The sequence below is a fragment of the Dryobates pubescens genome, chromosome 33 (genome assembly GCF_014839835.1).
Source record: "Dryobates pubescens isolate bDryPub1 chromosome 33, bDryPub1.pri, whole genome shotgun sequence".
Taxonomy (NCBI): domain Eukaryota; kingdom Metazoa; phylum Chordata; class Aves; order Piciformes; family Picidae; genus Dryobates; species Dryobates pubescens.
Window position 1 is genome coordinate 2544571 of NC_071644.1, and position 16573 is coordinate 2561143.

The 16573-nt window shown below is 53.8% G+C and overlaps 1 protein-coding gene across 1 annotated transcript in view; it reads left to right on the forward strand.

The window, feature by feature from the left end:
* Nucleotides 1-16573, forward strand: part of PAX7 (paired box 7) — a 156452-nt gene that overhangs the window by 118 nt on the left and 139761 nt on the right. The gene's annotated exons all lie outside the window — the stretch shown is intronic.

A 16573-nucleotide genomic window follows, 5' to 3' on the forward strand; every position in this document is an offset into this window, starting at 1 on the left:
CTGGGTGGATTTGTTTGCTTGGAGGTATTTAAACACAGGCGTGCTTGCTCGCATGCAAATAAAGCACTGCTGCCTGCAGGCTGCCACCTGGGCACTGCCCAGGCAGAAACTGCTCTGCACATCAGCTGTTTGATACTGACCTGGGCACGCAACAGGATGGATTTTAGGGTGGAGGAGCACAGCACAGACGTCTGATCCCTAAGGAGGTCACAGCCCCGTTGGCATCCAGCCCACATCAAGGCTTGCCAGCGCTTAAAGGAGCCATCAGAAAGCTGGGGAGAGACTTGTGAGCAGGGCCTGTTGTGCCAGGTGATGGGCTGGAACTGAAAAGAGGGAGGTTTAGACTGGAAATGAGGAGGAAATGGTTTATGCTGATGGTGGTGAGAGCCAGGCCCAGTTTTCCCAGGGAGGTGGTAGGTCACAGAATCACAGTACAATGGTCTGGGTTGGAAGGGACCTCTGAAGGCCATGTAGTCCAACCCCCATCCTTGGAACCATTCCAGGTCAGGTTGTCTGGGCCTCTGAGCAACCTGCTCTGATTACAGATGTCCCTGCTCATTCCAGAGGGATTGGACTAGAGGAGCTTCAAAGCAGTCTGTGATTCTCTGACTCCCATCATTCCATGATTCTATGAACCTTGAGCCTTCGGTCTTGACCACACACATCACCCCAGGGCTGAAGACTGGAGGCTGGAGGCCAGATGGTGCAGGGGGTTGGACTACCTGAGCTTCAAAGGCTCCTTCCCATGCAAACCAGTCTGGGATTCCCTGATTCCACTATTCCATGAACACTGAGCATTGAGGCTTGACCATACACAGAGGCTGTCCAAAGAGATTGTGGAGTTTCCTTCTCTGGAGACTTTCAAAGCCAGCTTGGATGTGTTCCTGTGTGGCCTGCCCTAGGTGACCCTGCTTTGGCAGGGGGGGTTGGAGCCAATGATCTCTGGAGGTGCCTTCCAACTCCTAATACTTTGTGGTTCTGTGATCACCTCAGCATGAAGTTGGAGGCCAGAGGGTGCAGGGGGTTGGTCTGAATGACCTTTAAAGGTCCCTTCTAACCCAGCCCAGTCTGGGATTGTCTGATTCTATGATTCCCCCATTCCATGACCCTCTGAACACTGAACCTTCAGACTTGACCATGAGCACCACCCCAGGCTTGGAGGCTGGAGGCCAGAGGATGCAGACTTGACCATGAGCACCACCCCAGGCTTGGAGGCTGGAGGCCAGAGGATGCAGAGCTCCTCCCAGTGCTTTGTTATGTCTTCCCTGACCCTCAGCACCAAAATGTCTCTCTGTTTGTCTGCAGGTGATGCAAAATAGCTGCTGGAGATTCACAAGCAGCTGCTCTTAAAATGAAATTAAAGTTGGACATGTGGTAAAAGGCCCTGTGGGATCCTGCTGTGTCATTTCAAGCCCCAGCCAAGTCTAATGGGAACAGAGAGGCCAATGCATGTTTTACATCCCCAATTAGTGCACAGACAAGGTCTCTGAGGAGGCAAGCAGAAGGAAAGGAGGGGTCTGGATGTGAGCAGCAAGTCCTTCATCCCTTCTCCTCCAGGTTTCGCCGCCCTCACTCCGCTGCCTCCATCTCCTGCCAAAAGCCTACTTTGGGTAATTGCATTTTCTTCCCCTCTGGCAGTTAGAGAAATGGCTTCTCAGCTGTCAGCTGTCAGCTCCAGAAGGACCAAACCAGCTCCCAGGATGGACAAACCCCTCCTTGCTGGCAGCAGGTCATGACCATGAAGTGCACGGCTTGCACTCAAAGAGCTCGGAGGTAAGAAGCGCTGCTGGAGCAGCCCACGGTGGCCCCAGTTACACCTGGCTGCTCCTGGGGCTTTAGGAGAGGTTAGGTGAATGTGCTCTCAAAATGCTCCCAAAAGTGTTTATGGCTTCTCTCAGTCACTGCCTGGAGGCCTCATGTTTTGACCTTCAAAGGCTTCCTCTGAAAGTTGGTGGCATCCACCTGTGTTAGACCTTGGGAGACTGAGTTGATTATCCTGCCTCTAAGGTTTGCTTCTCAGCCAAAGTTGTTTCTTCTGCATCCTCTCCTTGTCCTGAAAGCTGCCACTTTCCAGACTCCCCCTGAGGCCATCTTTTCCTACCCTCAGGAGGAGCATCTCACTGCTGATGTATCTGGGCTGCAGCCTCCTGCATCCCAGCATCTGTGCTGAGCTGCTTGGGCTGGTGAGCCATGGAGTCAAAGAATCCTAGAGTCAAAGAATCATAGAGTCATAGAAGTCAGAGAATCAACCAGGTTGGAAAAGACCTCAGAGATCAGCAAGTCCAACATATTGCCTAATCCCTAACACCTCCTGACAACTAAACTATGGCTCCAAGTGCCACATCCAAGCCCCTCTTGAACACCTCCAGGGATGGGGACTCCACCTCCTCCCTGGGCAGCACATTCCCATGGCCAATCTCTCTTGCTGGGAAGAACTTTCTCCTCACCTCCAGCCTGAATCTCCCCTGGCACAGCTTGAGACTATGTCCTCTTGTTGCTGGTTGCCTGGGAGAAAAGACCAACCCCCAGCTGGCTACAACCTCCCTTCAGGGAGTTTTAGACAGCAAGAAGGTCTCCCCTGAGCCTCCTCTTCTCCAGGCTAAGCAACCCCAGCTCCCTCACCCTCTCCTCCCAGGGCTGTTCTCCAGACCCCTCCCCAGCTTTGTTTGCCCTTCTCTGGACACCTTCAAGTCTCTCAATGTCCTTCTTAAACTGAGGAGCCCAGAAGTGGACACAGTGCAGTAGTCTCCATGCTGCTGAGGTGGCTGCACACCAGTGGTGCTGGAGCAGTGTTTGTAGCCCAGCAGGATCCATCCTGAGCTTGGCTCTTCCATTCTATAGAATCAAAGAATCATAGAATGGTCCAGGCCAGAAGGGACCTCCAAAGGTCATCCAATCTGACCTCCCCCCAGTCAGCAGGGACATCCCCAGCTAGACCAGATGAGCCAAACCCCCTGCTTATTATCCTTTTTAATGAAGTCCTTCTTATGCAGCTGGTGCTCAGAGCAGGAGGCTCACCAGGAGCGTTGGGATAAGGTGCCCAGGGAGTTGGTACAGTCACCATCCTTGGAGGTGTTCAGGAAACCTGTGGCCATGGCACTTTGGACATGGTTTAATGGCCCTGGTGGTGGTGGCTTGTCCCCATAGCAAACTCCTGGCCAAGCTGTCAGCCCATGGCTTGGATGGGAGCACACTGCATTGGGTTAGGAACTGGCTAGAGGGCCGAGCCCAGGGAGTGGTGGTGAATGGTGCCACAGCCAGCTGGCAGCCAGGCACCAGTGGTGTGCCCCAGGGATCAGTGCTGGGCCACAGCCTGTTCAATATCTTTATTGATGATTTGGAGGAGGGCATTGAGTCCATCAGCAGTGAATTTGCTGATGACACCAAGCTGAGGGCAGGAGTTGATCTGCTGGAGGGTAGAGAGGCTCTGCAGAGGGACCTCAACAGGCTGGGCAGATGGGCAGAGTCCAAGGGCAGGAGATTGAACACATCCAAGTGCCAGGTTCTACACATTGGTCACAACAACCCCAGGCAGTGCTACAGGCTGGGGGCAGAGTGGCTGAGAGCAGCCAGGCAGAGAGGGACCTGGGGGTGCTGGTCGATGGTAGGCTGAACATGAGCCTGCAGTGTGTCCAGGCAGCCAAGAGGGTCAATGGCATCCTGGCCTGCAGCAGGAACAGTGTGGCCAGAAGGAGCAGGGAGGTCATCCTGCCCCTGTACACTGCACTGGTTAGGCCACACCTTGAGTCCTGTGTCCAGTTCTTGCTGGAAGGTGTCCAGAGAAGGGCAACAAAGTTGGTGAGGGGTTTGGAACACAGCCCTGGGAGGAGAGGCTGAGGGAGCTGGGGTTGCTTAGCCTGGAGAAAAGGAGACTCAGGGATGACCTTATTGCTCTCTACAACTACCTGAAGGGAGGTTGTAGACAGATGGATATTGGTCTCTTCTCCCAGGCAGCCAGCACCAGAACAAGAGGACACAGTCTCAGGCTGCACCAGGGGAGGTTCAGGTTGGATGTTAGGAAGAAGTTCTACACAGAGAGAGTGATTGCCCATTGGAATGGGCTGCCTGGGGGGGGAGGTGGTGGAGTCCCCATCATTGGAGGTGTTCAGGAGGAGACTTGATGGGGTGCTTGGTGCCGTGGGTTAGTTGTTTAGGTGCTGTTGGATTGGTTGATGGGTTGGACTGGATGATCTTGAAGGTCTCTTCCAACCTGGTTTATTCTATGTATTCTATTCTATGTATTCTATGTCTCTTCCAACCTGGTTTATTCTATGTATTCTATGTCTTTTCCATTCCAAACAATTCTATGACTCTAGAAGAGGAGCCCTCCCCATGCTGCAGCACATTCCTGCTTCCCCCCCCCCCAGCAAAACCCAGCTCCTGGCTACTTCATCAGACCAGCCCAACCCTTTGCAACCTACAAGAGCCTCTTGTCCTCCTCAGCATCCCAGCTTCATGCCCTTCAGCAGGTTGGGAAGCAGAGGAGACGGGAGCTGGGTGGGAGCTGGGCAGCTGGAACCCTTCCAGCTGACAGCTTGGTGGTTGGGTTTGTCGGTTTGTTTTTTCATCCTCAGAAAAGCTTTCCTGGGATCCTGCCCTTCTCCTGGGGCCTCTTTGCTTTCACTTCATATTCCTACCTTCCCTTTAAGTCCTCACTGCCAGGCTGCAAGCTCAACCCCCCCCCCCCCCTTTTCCTCCCTCCCCGGTGCGACGGTGAGCGACGAAGAGCACGAGGAGAGAGGAAGAACGCAGAGAGCAGAGGGGGAGGGATGGCGGGGGGGCAGCTCTCCCCCTTCTCCTGCACTCTCCAATATTAACACAATTTGCCTGGGGAGGCATTTTGGAGATTAAAACCACTGGGGGGACATCCTGTGCTGGAGCACTGCTTGTTCTGCAGGGAAGGACAAGCAGGGTGGGAGCAGAAAACAAACACGAAGTGCCCAGGGAAGCTGTGCTGGATGGCGAAATGACTCTTGGCTGTGGTTGAAGGAAAGCAAAGGGGAATGGACAAATGCAACCTGATACTCAGGCACAGATGATTTGTGGGGCTTTTTTTCCCCCCCTCCTCCCTTGCTGCTAAATACCAGCTCAGGGGAGGAGCCTTTGGAGGGCTGGCGAGCCAGGTGACAACGTCAGCACCACCAAGGTCGACTCCTGCCACCCCCACAGGCTCACAGGATGTCAGGGGTTGGAAGGGACCCAAAGATCATCAAGAGCAGGACCATACAATCTAGCTCAGGTCACAGAGGAACACAGCCAGACAGGCCTTGAAAGTCTCCAGGGAAGGAGACTCCACAACCTCTCTGGGCAGCCTGCTCCAGGGCTCTGGGACCCTTGCAGTAAAGAAGTTCCCCCTGGTGTTGAGGTGGAACCTCCTGTGCTGGAGTTTATATCCATGGCTCCTTGTCCTATCCCAGGGAGCAAGTGAGCAGAGCCTGTCCCTTGTCCCCTCCCTCCTGACCCCCAGCCCTCAGATATTTTTAAACATTTATTAAATCCCCTCTCAGTTTTCTCTTTTCCAGACTAAAAAGCCCCAGGTGCCTCAGCCTCTCCTCACCAGGCAGTGCTCAGTCCCTAATATAAGCCAACCTCATGAGGTTCAACAGGACCAAGGGCAGGGTCCTGCAGCTGGGTGGAGGCAATCCCAGGCACAAATCCAGGCTGGGCAGGGACTGGCTGGAAAGCAGCCCTGAGGAGAGAGCCTTGGGGGTGCTGGGGGAGGAGAAGCTCACCAGGAGCTCTCAGAGTGCACTTGCAGCCCAGAGAGCCAAGCAGAGCCTGGGCTGCAGCAAGAGAAGTGTGGCCAGCAGGGCAAGGGAGGGGATTCTCCCCCTCTGCTCAGCTCTGGGGAGACCCCACCTGGAGTACTGCCTCCAGCTCTGGAGCCCCTATGACAAGAGGGATCTGGAGGTGCTGGAAGGTGTCCAGAGAAGGGCCACAAGGAGGAGCAGAGGGCTGGAGCTGCTCTGCTGTGAGGACAGACTGAAGGAGTTGGGGCTGTTCAGTCTGGAGAAGAGAAGGCTCTGAGGTGACCTCATTGTGGCCTCCCAGTATCTGAAGGGGGCTCCAGGAAGACTGGGGAGGGACTGCTCAGGCTCTCAGGGAGTGATAGGACTAGGGGGAATGGAATGAAGCTGGAGGTGGGGAGATTAGGCTGGAGTGAGGAGGAAGTTCTTCCCCATGAGAGTGGTGAAGCCCTGGAATGGGTTGTCCAGGGAGGTGGTTGAGGCTCCATCTCTGGAGGTGTTTAAGCCCAGGCTGGATGAGGCTCTGGCCAGGCTGATCTAGTGTGGGGTGTCCCTGCCTATGGCAGGGGGGTTGGAACTAGATGATCCTTGTGGTCCCTTCCAACCCTGACTGATACTGTGATTCTATGATACTAATCATCCTCCTTGCCCTCCACTGGACCTTCTCCAGCTGCTGCCTGTCCCTCTGGAACTGGGGAGCCCCAAACTGAAGGCAGCACTCAAGATGAGGTCTCACCAGGGCAGAGTAGAGGGAGAGGAGAGCCTCCCTCCATCCTGGTCATTGATTTCCAGCTGTGCTGGACATTCATCTCTTGTGTTTCTTGCTGATGGGAGCAGCCTCAAATCGTGGGCTTGCAGCTCTCAAGGGAACCAGGAGATCGTGGAGCAGCTTCAGTGCTGCTTGTGACACCAGGACCTTGTTGATTTTCACTGATTGGGTTGGGAAAAAAGCTGCTTAAAATCACAAGGAAAAGGCTTGGGAGACACATGGTGCATCCTAATAAAACCCCTGTGGAGCTCCACACCAAGTTCAGGTAATGCCAAATACTCAGAGATCCCAATAAAATCCAGCCAGGATGGGGTTTTACCTGGAGGGTCCTGCTCCTGGGAGCCTCATCCCTTGCTGCAAGGCCAATTGCTTCCACCCAGGACCTTCACTGGCTAAGGGACCACCAGGACTGGGTGTTGGGGGAGGAGATAGGTTGAGACCAAGTTGATGAGAACTGGGGAAACCAATTTCCACCATCTCCTAGCACTCCTTTCATCCTTTTCATCCTCTCATAGAGTCACAGAATCACAGTGGTAGGGGTTGGAAGGTTTGCACCCAAACCAGAACCTTCTGCACCCAAACCAGAACCTCTGCACCCAAACCAGAACCTCTGCACCCAAACCAGGACCTCTGCACCCAAACCAGGACCTCTGCACCCAAACCAGGACCTCTGCACCCAAACCAGAACCTCTGCACCCGAACCAGAACCTCTGCACCCGAAGCAGAACCTCTGCACCCGAAGCAGAACCTCTGCACTCGAACCAGAACCTCTGCACCCGAAGCAGAACCTCTGCACCCGAAGCAGAACCTCTGCACCCAAACCAGATCCTCTGCACTCAAACCAGAACCTCTGCACCCAAACCAGAACCTTTGCACCCAAACCAGATCCTTTGCACTCAAACCAGAACCTCTGCACTCAAACCAGAACCTCTGCACTCAAACCAGAACCTCTGCACTCAAACCAGAACCTCTGCACCCGAAGCAGAACCTCTGCACCCAAACCAGAACCTCTGCACCCAAACCAGAACCTCTGCACCCAAACCAGATCCTTTGCACTCAAACCAGATCCTTTGCACTCAAACCAGATCCTTTGCACTCAAACCAGAACCTCTGCACCCGAAGCAGAACCTCTGCACCCGAAGCAGAACCTCTGCACCCAAACCAGAACCTTTGCAGCCAAACCAGAACCTCTGCACTCAAACCAGAACCTCTGCACCCAAAGCAGAACTTTTGCACTCAAACCAGAACCTCTGCACCCAAACCAGAACCTTTGCATTCAAACCAGACCCTCTGCACCCAAACCAGAACTTCTTCACTCAAACCAGAATCTTTTCACTCAAACCAGACCCTCTGCACCCAAACCAGAACCTTTGCACCCAAACCAGAACCTTTTCTCTCAAAACAGATCCTTTGCACTGAAACCAGGACTTCTGCCCCCAAACCAGGACCTTTACACCGAACCTGGCATTTCCTCCCCATCAGGCAGGGCCATTACCTGCCCCCCCAGCCGCATTTATTTAGCCAATTGCAGCTTTTAATCCGCGTTGCTTCGAGCTCCTTCATTTTCCCCTTTCTGATGATGTTCAAACCCGGGCACTGATGTGTTTCTATATTTGCTCTTATTTAGTTTTCCTCCCCCCCCGCCTGTTTTTTTCACTGCAACGTGCCTGGCTGCATGCAAATGGCACCGGGAAGGCAGTTAAGGAGGTGTCAGAGCAGCGTTTGAAAACCTCTCCCTATTTTTTGTAAAGGCTACCTGCCACGGTGGGGATGAAAAAAACCCCTCCTCCAAAAGCTAAAAGTGAGCTTAATCCAGACAGGTTTTGCATTTAAAGCCTGACAGCAGACATGAAAGAAATATTAAATGCAGCAAGCTGACAAATGAAGTCTCTCGTTCCTGACGAGCCGCAGCGAAAATGAGTCGGATGGTTGAGGAGCTAGGCAGGGATTTAAAGTTAGGGAGCTCTCCGAACCTCTCCGAACCGAACTTCTCCCCTCCTCCCCTCCCCTTCCCTCTCCTCCAAACCTCTCCTCTCCTCTCCTCTCCTCTCCTCTCCTCTCCTCTCCTCTCCTCTCCTCTCCTCTCCTCTCCTCTCCTCTCCTCTCCTCTCCTCTCCTCTCCTCTCCTCTCCTCTCCTCTCCTCTCCTCTCCTCTCCTCTCCTCTCTCCTCTCCCCTCCTCCCCTCCCCTTCCCTCCCCTCTCCTTCCCTCCCCTCCCCTCCCCTTCCCTCCCCTCCCCTCCCCTCCCCTCCCCTTCCCTTCCTTTCCCTTCCCTTCCTTTCCTTCCCCTCCGAACCTCTCCTCTCCAAACCTCTCCTCTCCCTCCCTCCCTCTCCCCAATCTACCACCTCACGCATGGCCACCTTGTGAGGAGTGCATCCTGGAGACACCAACCTCTGCACTTCTCCACTCTGCTTTGCAACCAGGAGCTTCTAAAGAACCTGAGGACGTTTTCAATAAGCTCTATGAAAGGCAGCTGAGAAGAGCTCAGCTGCAGCTCTTGGCCTCGAAATTGCTGCTTCCAGTTGTGCAGCCCTGCCTGGACACCTGAGCTGAGCAGATCCTGGAGGCACCAGCTTCTCCACTTCCCCATCCTGCTTTACAACAGGCAGCTCCTAAGGAACCTGAGGATGTTTTCAATCAGGTCCATGACAAGGCAGTCAAGAAGAACCCCATCAGTTGCTTTTCACCTTGAAATCCCTGCCCAATGTTTTGGGGGGGTTGGTGGGAAACCAGCTGAAAGCCATCAGGATCCTCCTCCTGCAGCTTGGGAAGTTTTCCTTCTCTCTCCACCAAGCTGGGTGGAGTGGCTGACACCCCCAGAGGGGTTTGTGCTGCCATTCAGCCAGACCTGGACAGGCTGAGAGCTGGGCAGGGAGAAAGGTGATGAAGTTCAGCAAGGGGAGAGTCTTGCACCTGGGAAGGAACAACTCCATGCACCAGGATAGGTCTGGGACTGAGCTGCTGGAGGGCAGTGAAGGGGAAAGGGACCTGGGGGTGCTGGTGGATGGAAGGATGACCATGAGCCAGCAGTGTGCTCTGGTGGCCAGGAAGGCCAATGCTATTCTGGGCTGGATTAGAAGGGCTGTGACCAGTGGGTTGAGAGAGGTTCTCCTCCCCCTCTACTCTGCCCTGCTGAGGCCACATCTGGAGTATTGTGTCCAAATCTGGGCTCCTCAAGTCAAGGACAGAGAGCTGCTTGAGAGAGTCCAGCACAGAGCCATGAGGATGATGAAGGCAGTGGAACATCTTCTGTACAGGGTGAGACTGAGGGGAGCTGAGGGCTCTGTAGCTTGGAACAGAAGAGTCTGAAAGTGACCTCATTGCTGTTGCTAAAGCTGTGCAGGGGGAGTGCCCAGAGGCTGGAGCCAGGCTCTGCTGGGTGATGCCCAATGCCAGCACAAGGGGCAGGGGTGGAAGCTGAGGCAGAGGAAGTGCCATGGAAACAGCAGGAAGAATTATTTCCCTGTGGGGGTGACAGAGCCCTGGAGCAGGCTGCCCAGGGGGGTTGTGGAGTCTCCCTCTCTGGAGATACACAACACTCATCTGGATGTGTTCCTGTGTGAGCTGCTCTGGGTGACCCTGCTCTGGCAGGGGGGTGGTTGGACTGGCTGAGCTTTGGAGGTCCCTTCCAGCCCCTGAAATTCAGTGATTCTCTCTCTCTGTCTCTTTTTCTGGCTCTTCTGTAAATAGAAACGAGCTTCATTGATTTTATTTCAGTAACAGAAATGCCTTTGGCCTCAGCTCACAAGACACCAAACTCCAGCCAGCAGTGTGGGCTTGAGGGGGGGTTTTCTGTGTTGTTTAGCTTGGGTTTGGGTGTTGTGGTTGTTGGTTTGTTTCCTTTTTTTTCCCCTTCCCCCCTCTTTTTTATAGCACTTCTGATCTGTGTTTATGATGCCAGCTCTGACACATCCCCAAACAACAGCGTGGCTCTAACCCCTGGGGGGGGAAAAAAAACAACAACCAAAACCTCCCAGCAGGATGGAAATAGAGGCTGGCAAATGTTCCCTTTCCTCTCTGGAGCTGGGGAATCAAAACCCATCAAAGGTTGCAAGCAGGGGCTCGGGCCAGGGAGGGAGAACTCTCTGCTGGAGTCGCTGTTTCTCTGCCCCCCACGCTGCCTAGAGTCACAGAACTGTTTGGGCTGCAAAAAGAGCTCTGAGAGTGTTGGGTCCAGCCAGCAACCCAGCCCCAGCATGGCCTTAAACCATGCCCCTGAGCTGCCATGGCCACAGGTTTCTTGGGCACCTGCAGGGAGGGGGATTCCACCACCGCCCTGGGCAGCCTGTGCCAGTGCCTGACCACTCTTGCAGCAAAGAAATTGTTCCTCATGTCCAACCTAAACCGGAATGGAATGGAATGGAGTAGGATAGAATAGAATAGAATAGAATAGAATAGAATAGAATAGAATAGAATAGAATAGAATAGAATAGAATAGAGTGGAATGGAATGGAATGGAATGGAATGGAATGGAATGGAATGGAATGGAATGGAATGGAGTAGAATAGAATAGAGTGGAGTGGAGTGGAATGGAATGGAATGGAATGGAATGGAATGGAATGGAATGGAATAGAATAGAATAGAATAGAATAGAATAGAATAGAATAGAATGGAGTGGAATGGAATAGAATAGAGTGGAATGGAATGGAATGGAATGGAATGGAATAGAATAGAATAGAATAGAATAGAATAGAATAGAATAGAATGGAGTGGAATGGAATAGAATAGAGTGGAATGGAATGGAATGGAATGGAATGGAATGGAATGGAATGGAATGGAGTAGAATAGAATAGAGTGGAATAGAATGGAGTGGAATGGAATGGAGTGGAATGGAATGGAGTGGAATGGAATGGAATGGAATGGAGTAGAATAGAATAGAGTGGAGTGGAGTGGAGTGGAGTGGAGTGGAATGGAATGGAATGGAATGGAATGGAATAGAGTGGAATGGAATGGAATAGAATAGAGTGGAGTGGAGTGGAGTGGAGTGGAATGGAATGGAATGGAATGGAATGGAATGGAATGGAATGGAATGGAATGGAATGGAGTGGAATGGAATGGAGTGGAATAGAATGGAGTGGAATAGAATGGAGTGGAATAGAATGGAGTGGAATGGAATGGAATGGAATGGAATGGAATGGAATGGAATAGAATAGAATAGAATAGAATAGAATAGAATAGAATAGAATAGAATAGAATTAACCAGGTTGGAAAAGACCTTTGAGATCATCCAGTCCAACCTATCACCCAACACCATCTGATCAACTAAACCATGGCACCAAGTGCCTCATCCAGGCTCTTCTAAACACTTTCAGGGATGGGGACTCCACCACCTCCCTGGGCAGCACATCCCAATGGCCAATCTCTCTTGCTGGGAAGAACTTTCTCCTCACCTCCAGCCTGAACTTCCTCTGGCACAGCTTGAGTCTGTGTCTTCTTGTTCTGGTGCTGGCTGCCCGAGAGAAGAGAGCAACCCCCATCTGGCTCCAACCTCCCTATAGGTAGCTAAAGAGAGCAATGAGGTCTCCCCTGAGTCTCCTCTTCTCCAGGCTAAGCAACCCCAGCTCCCTCAGCCTCTCCTCACAAGGCTGTTCTCCAGACCCCCATTTCCTCTTGGTCTATCATCTGACACTGAGGAGAAGAGATCAAGACCCACCTGGCTCCAACCTCCTTCCAGGGAGCTGTAGAGAGCGAAGAAGCCTCCCCTCAGTTTCCCTTTCTCCAGACTGAACAATCCCTCAGCCACCCCTCACAAGAAACACAGAACTGTCAGGGTTGGAAGGGACCTCAAGGCTCAGCCAGTTCCAAGCCCCCTGCCATGGGCAGGGACACCTCACACCACAGCAGGTTGCTCACAGCCACCTCCAGCCTGGCTGCAAACACCTCCAGGCAGGAGGCTTCCACCACCTCCCTGGGCAACCTGTGCCAGGCTCTCACCACCCTCCTGGGGAACAACTTCTTCCTCACATCCAATCTCAATCTCCTCACTTCTAGTTTTGCTCCATCCCCCCCAGTCCTATCCCTCCCTGACACCCTCAAAAGTCCCTCCCCAGCTTTCTTGCAGCCCTGGAAGGCCACAATGAGGTCTCCTTGGCGCCTTCTCCTCTCCAGCCTGCACAACCCCAACTGTCTCAGTCTCTCCTGATAGCAGAGCAGCTCCAGCCCTCTGCTCATCCACATGGCCCTTTCTCCAGCTTTGCTGCCCTTCTCTGGACTCACTCCAGCTCCTCAATGTCCAGCAGCCCTTCTCCCTCCCTCCCTCCCTCCCAGCCCCGGGTGGGTTTTAATTAAACCATCATTGACAAGGCTGTTGCTGAAGCTTGGAAGGCTTCCAAATGGCTTTGGTTTTAACCCGAAATGATCACAAAGGGGTGTGTTCAAAGCCAAGGAGAAATCTCCTCTCCTCACCTCTCCTCTCTGAACCTCTCCGAACCTCTCCTCTCTGAACCTCTCCGAACCTCTCTGAAACTCTCCTCTCTGAAACTCTCTTCTCTGAACCTCTCTGAACCTCTCCTCTCCTCTCTGAACCTCTCCTCTCTGAACCTCTCCTCTCTGAACCTCTCCTCTCTGAAACTCTCCTCTCCTCTCCTCTCTGAACCTCTCCAAACCTCTCCTCTCCTCTCTGAACCTCTCTTCTCCTCTCTGAACCTCTCTGAACCTCTCCTCTCCTCTCTGAACCTCTCCTCTCCTCTCTGAACCTCTCTGAACCTCTCCTCTCTGAACCTCTCCTCTCTGAACCTCTCCTCTCTGAACCTCTCCTCTCCTCTCTGAACCTCTCCTCTCTGAACCTCTCCTCTCCTCTCTGAACCTCTCCTCTCCTCTCCTCTCTGAACCTCTCTCAACCTCTCTGAACCTCTCCTCTCCTCTCTGAACCTCTCCTCTCTGAACCTCTCCTCTCCTCCCCTCTCCCTCTCCCTCTACCTCTCCCTCTCCCCTCCCCTTCCCCCCACCCCCTCCCCTCCCCTCCTCTCCTCGCCAAGGTTTCTCTTCTGCAAGTGCTGCTAATGAGCTCCTCCTGGCCGGACGCCGGCACTGCGATGGAATCTTTCATTAGCTCTGACCTCTCCCTGCTCACAAGGAGCTGGCTGACAGTGCCAGACTGGGGGCTTGGGGATGCTGCCAAGAAACGTCCCTTTGGCACCAAGCAGCAGGGCTGGGGCTTGCAGAGCCCTCGTTTGTTAGCACCTGCTTGTGAAGGAGGTTCTGTGGCGTGGGTGCAGCTCTCTGTCTGCACAGCTTGAAGGAGGAGCTCAGAGTCACAGAATCATCTCACAGGCTCACAGGATGTTGGGGGTTGCAAGGGACCTCCAGAGATCATCCAGTCCTATCCCCCCCCTGCCAGAGCAGGAGCATAGAAACCAGAACAGGTTACATGCAGAAGGGGATCCACATCCAGAAGGAACACATCCAGATGGGGCTGCAAAGGCTCCAGACAAGGAGACTCCACAACCTCTCTGGGCAGCCTGCTCCAGGGCTCTGGGACCCTCACAGTCAAGAAGTTCCTCCTCATGCTGAGGTAGAACCTCCTGGGCTGCAGCTTACATCCATTGCTCCTTGTCCTATGCCAGGGTGCAGCTGAGCAGAGCCTGTCCCTGTCCCCTCCCTCCTGACCCCCAGCCCTCAGACATTGATCAGATCCCCTCTCAGCCTTCTCCTCTCCACACTAACCACCCCCAGGGCTCTCAGCCTCTCCTCCCCAGGCAGTGCTGCAGTCCCTTCAGCATCCTTGCAGCCCTCCCTTGGACTCTCTCCAGCAGATCCCTGTCCCTCCTGAGCTGGGGAACCCTCCACCTAAGCCAGCTCCCTGCAAGCAAGGAGTTAACTTCACACTGCTGTAGGTTGCATTGGTTTCTGTGGGCTCTGAAATCATAGAATCATAGAATCAATAAGGTTGGAAGAGACCTCAGAGATCATCAAGTCCAAGCTGTCACCCAACACCTCATGACTACTAAACCATGGCTCCAAGTGCCACATCCAATCCCCTCTTGAACCCCTCCAGGGATGGGGACTCCACCACCTCCCTGGGCAGCACATCCCAATGGCTAACAACTCTCTCTGGGAAGAACTTTCTCCTCACCTCCATCCTAAACCTCCCCTGGAACAGCTTGAGACTGTGTCCTCTTGCCCAGACTGGGGAGGGTGGGTTTGCATTCCCTGCCTTGGCAAAATGATGTCCTAGCAGCACCAGCACCAGCCCTGTTTGCTAGACCCAGCTTTGCATCCAGCATCCTCCTGGTTTAGCAGCATCTTGCCATGCTTTAGCAGCAGAGCCCAGAACTGGCTGCAATATTCCAAGTGAGGTCTCAGCAGGGCAGAGTAGAGGCTGGTTCTGTGCTTCTGTGTCCAAAGAAGAGCAAGGAAGCTGCTGAAGGGGCTGAAGAACAGAGCTGGTGAGGAGCAGCTGAGGGACCTGGGGTTGTTTAGTCCTCAGAAGAGGAGGCTGAATGGAGACCTCATTTACCCTCTGCAGTTCCCTGCCAGAAGGTCAGAGCCAAGTGGGGGTTGGTCTCTTCTCACATGCAACAAGTGACAGGACCAGGGGAAACAGCACCAAGTTGTGCCAGGGGAGGTCCAGGTTAGTGACAGGACCAGGGGAAACAGCCCCAAGCTGTGCCAGGGGAGGTCCAGGTTGGTGACAGGACAAGGGGAAACAGCCCCAAGCTGTGCCAGGGGAGGTCCAGGTTGGTGACAGGACAAGGGGAAACAGCACCAAGCTGTGCCAGGGGAGGTCCAGGTTAGTGACAGGACAAGGGGAAACAGCCCCAAGCTGTGCCAGGGGAGGTCCAGGTTAGTGACAGGACAAGGGGAAACAGCCCCAAGCTGTGCCAGGGGAGGTCCAGGTTAGTGACAGGACAAGGGGAAACAGCCCCAAGCTGTGCCAGGGGAGGTCCAGGTTAGTGACAGGACAAGGGGAAACAGCACCAAGTTGTGGCAGGGGAGGTCCAGGTTAGTGACAGGACAAGGGGAAACAGCACCAAGTTGTGGCAGGGGAGGTCCAGGTTGGTGACAGGACAAGGGGAAACAGCCCCAAGCTGTGCCAGGGGAGGTCCAGGTTGGTGACAGGACAAGGGGAAACAGCCCCAAGTTGTGGCAGGGGAGGTCCAGGTTAGTGACAGGACAAGGGGAAACAGCACCAAGCTGTGCCAGGGGAGGTTCAGGTTGGACAACAGGGGAAATATCTTCCCAGCAAGCATCCCCAGGCACTGGAACAGGCAGCTCAGGGCACTGGTGGGGTCACCATCCTTGGAGAGATTTAAAAGCCACATGGATGTGGTGCTGAGGGCCATGGCTTAGTGGCAGTGGCTTAGCAGCAGTGGTGGGCTGTGAGCTCTGGGGGGGGTGGTTGGACTTGGGGATCTCAAAGGTCTCTTCCAACCTCAGCAGTTCTATGGTTCTCTGATCCCACTTAATGCTGTGGTCCCTGGTTAATGTTTCAGGGATGCTGCAGCCCATGGTTAATGATTCTGGGATATTGTGGTTAATGTTTTGGGGATGCTGTGGGCCCTGGTTAACGTTGCAGGAATGTTGTGGGTCCTTCCCCACCTCCCTTTTGCTTGCAAAGGTCACTCAGGCTGCCCAGGGCTGTGCCCAGCACCAGGAAAAAACAGCTTGGACCCAAGACTAGAGAGGTCTCAGGAACTTAGGTGCCTCCAGCAACCTGCATCCTCCATCTCCATGGCTGCTTTGGAGACACCAGCCCCACCAGAGAGCCCACAGGAGCAACCCCCCTGAGCAGACCTCAGCTGCCATTGCTACAAGTGCTGGGTTCAGCCCAGCTTGCCTTCAGCAACACCTTTGGAAGACGTTGTTGCTGGTTAGGAGACACCAGCAGCAAGTGAAGTCTCCCCCTGAGCCTCACCAGCAGCCCCTGGATGCAGCTCACAGCACAGATATGGGCTGAGGAAACGAGCTGGCAAGCTGCAAAAGTCAGATGAGGGTTGCAGAAGGAAAGCTCCTGGTGCTGTGCTTCTAGCTGAAAGAGAAGAGATTTACATCAGACACAAGGAAGAAATGCTTCACACTGGGGGTGCAGGGGGTGGTGAGGGTGCTGGGGCAG